Genomic DNA, 3,642 nt, shown 5'->3' on the forward strand with positions numbered 1-3,642 from the left:
CAAGATCTGTGGACATTTTCACAACAGACAACTCTTCCCAAGACTACAAGCCACCTGGGAAAACAGAGTGTGAAACTCAATCAGAAAGGCAAATCCACACTGATAGCATGATGCGGAGCACTCACCTCCACAAAGGGCCAAACACATTCATTCATATTCATTCTCATTCTCTCTGTCTCTCTCTCTCTGTCTCTCTCTCTCTGTCTCTCTCTCTCTCTCTCTCTCTCTCTCTCTCTCTCTCTCTCTCTCTCTCGTTTTGTTTTTGGAAACAGAGTTTCTCTGTATAGCCCTGGCTGTCCTGGAACTCACTTTGTAGACCAGGCTGACCTCAAACTCAGAAATCCACCTGCCTCTGCCTCCCGAGTGCTGGGATTAAAGGCGTCATTCTCTTTTAATTGCTCCAAATAAACTTCCTGAGTGACCTGGACAGCGCCCTCTGCAGCAGCTTCCCAAGCAATCCCAGCCCTTATTGCCAGAGGTGTGTGGGCCGTGACATAAACTGACACGCCTTGTTCACAGGGCAGAGCACTGAAGCATGCGGTAAGCAACATTTCTCACCACACACACTTCATGAATTGTGCACAAAATTAAAATTTCTGATTAAAACCTGAATCCCTGGGCAACCACGTTGCCGTCATTTCACTGATAGAGATGCTTTAGCCATGGCAGCAAGGGAAACTTGCCGTCATAGATTGGAACCTGGCTCCATTACTATGTTCACAGAGCTGAAAGCTTTACTGGACATATACTGCCCGTTACATACAGTTCTTACAGAGCAAAACTGGCCACTGAGTCACTGCCTGTCAGTCTCCTGTAGCCAGGCCAGGCCAGCTGAATCTTTGAGGTGCAGGGTATAAGAGGCCAAACAAGGACCAAGGCAAGTGTGCATAGTTACTTGCTGTCTTCTCATTTAAAACAATTTTTTTCCATAAGGCATGATCACTTGAGAGAAGGAGATAACGGAAGAGACTCTAGACTTTCCAGCTCACGGACCCTGGAATGCCTGCAGATTTTTCTCGTAAGGAGTTATATGTTCACCCAGTGCCTGTCCATTCACAGCAAGGCTTGCACAAACCTAGACACCCTGCACAGTGTGCTACATGGAGGTGACCAAGCTAATCATGGTGTATCACAAATGCAGAAGGTGAAACTCAAAATGGTGTTGGTTAACTTGGGTTTGTGGTTGTACCCTAAGAAGTTGTACTTTCAGAAGAGGCAAGATTGACTCTCCATCTTTCATCTCACTGGACTTGCCCGTTGTTACAAGTAAACATTCTCCAAAAGCCCAGTGTATCTCTGTGGTGGTTGATGGTAATTGTCTGCTTGACACAATCCGGAATCACCTGGGAAGAACAACTGAGTGACTGATTGTCAAGATCAGGTTGGCCTGTGGGTGTGTCTGTAGGGGACTGTCTTAATTACATTTGTTAATTGATGTGGGAAGACCCAGCCCACTGTGGTCTCATTCCTTGCGTGCGGGTCCCGGACTATAAATGACTGGAAGACAGGAAGGTAAGCAGTGAGCATGAATATACTTATTCTCTCTCTGCTCTTGGCTGCTTCAAGCGCCTACTGCCTCCATTCCCCAGCAGTAACAGACTGTACCCTGAAATTGTGAACTAGAATTGATCCTTTCTCCCTTAAGTTGCTATTTTTCTGACACAGAAACTGGAAACTGAGCTAGTCCCTCTCCTTCTGCAAATTGTTTTGCAGCTCCACTAATAAAAAACAGCTTTGACTTAGAAAAGAAAGGGCGGGGAGGTGGGGGGAGGCTAAAAAGGAGAGAGCAAAAAATGATTGCTCTCTGAAAGGACAGCTTGTAATCTGACACCTGAGATGAAGCCACTGCAAACAGCCAGAATGTAATAAGTTTAATTTTCTTAAAGAGTACAGTAAGGGGAGGCCTGTGATGAAGTGAATAACTACTGCTTACTCTGAAGGAGCCAACTCAGTGAAAGAAGAGTTAAAGTGGAGGATGATTCAAAGATTACAGGTTCAAAGACACAGGTTAACCGGCAAAAGGGTAAGGAGCGTATACACATGCACACACATGTACACATGTGTACACACATGCACATGCATGTACACACATGTACACATGCACACACATGTACACACATGTACACACATGTATACACGTGCATGCACATACATGTACACACATACATGCACACATGCATACATGCACACACATGTACACACATGCATGCATGCACACACATGCACATGCACAGGAGTGCGCGCACACACGTGCACACCACTGTGGAACTCACAATATCTTTTGGAATTTCCTTTTCCCTGAAAGTCAGCTCCAGGTATTATTCATCTATGAGACAAGATTTGGGATAGAAGCAGAAAGTACCTAATAGGGTCCCTGACCCCTCTTCCTGGGCATTGCCTTGCCTATAGAATAGAGCTGGGGAGGGGCAACCACATTAAAATTAAATAAATTAAAACAATTTACAAATCCATGTGATGGCTATATTTGAAAAGCATATCAGTTTTTTTTTTTCTCTCTTACATAGTCTAGTATTGTACAGTTTTCATAAGTCTAAAAGATGCTTTTCCTACACGGTCAGAGAAAAGTGGGAAAAACAAAAGACAAGTATGTCTTCTCCTTTTCTCTTGCTTCCTACCAATTCTGTCCATTTGTTCGTCTGTTCGTTCATTCATTCAATATGAATGTTATGAATTTCTCAGTGCTAAGAACTAGGCTGTCACCCCTCTTCCCCTAGTCTGGGGAGCTGAGCAGAAGTTCCAGCTTCACTTGCTTCTGATGTAGGGTTTTAAAATCTCAAGATACGCGCCACCTGCCCTTTCCTGCCTTGCCTCTCTTCCAGCCTTCCACATACTTTTTAGTGCCTGGTCTCCTACTGTCTGTACAGGCTGTACTATCCAAAGGACCCTTCCACCATTGCCTCTACTCCCTTTATTGACTGCCTAGAGCATGCTTAACCTCCTCAGACTCTGCTACCTAGAAAATTCTCTACCATTTCCAGTCCTGACTACCTGAAGGATCTTTCACCTCCTCTTGTTTCTACTCGAACTGTGCCTAGCTGTTTGCTTTAGGCTGCCATTGACTCTTTGAGTAGCCATTAGTCACTTCTGTAAGAGACACAGAAGTTAGGTATGATGATGTGCACTTCCAACCTTAGCACTCAGGAAGCTGAGGCTGGAGGATCCTGAGTTTGAGGCCTTGGGCAACTTAGAGAGAGTCAGAGAGAGAGAGAGAGAGAGAGAGAGAGAGAGAGAGAGAGAGAGAGAGAGAGAGTCTAAATAAGACTGTCTTTAAAAAAAAATGACAGGGCTACACAGAGAAACCCTGTCTTGAAAAACCAAAAAAAATAAATAAATAAATAAAAAAAAATAAAAAAAATAAAAAAAAATGAAAGGAAAAGTTGTGTGTATAGCTCAGCAGCGATGATATAGATTTGGCCATCTCAGGGGAAATTGAGGCAAGTGAAGAGGGAGACTGAAGCAACTGCAGAGTTACCTTTCAGCAGGACTGCCCCAAACCAGCTGAGAGCCTTGTGGCTGAGACTCCCTCTCACCATAAAATTTACTTCATTATAATGGCAAATTTCATTAGTCTTGCAAATTTGCTGCTTTGCATCAAGGATCTGATTCCTTTCTGCAACCCAG

This window comes from Mus caroli, unplaced genomic scaffold, assembly GCF_978045245.1.
Source record: "Mus caroli unplaced genomic scaffold, Mus_caroli_1 scaffold_12, whole genome shotgun sequence".
Taxonomy (NCBI): Eukaryota; Metazoa; Chordata; class Mammalia; order Rodentia; family Muridae; genus Mus; species Mus caroli.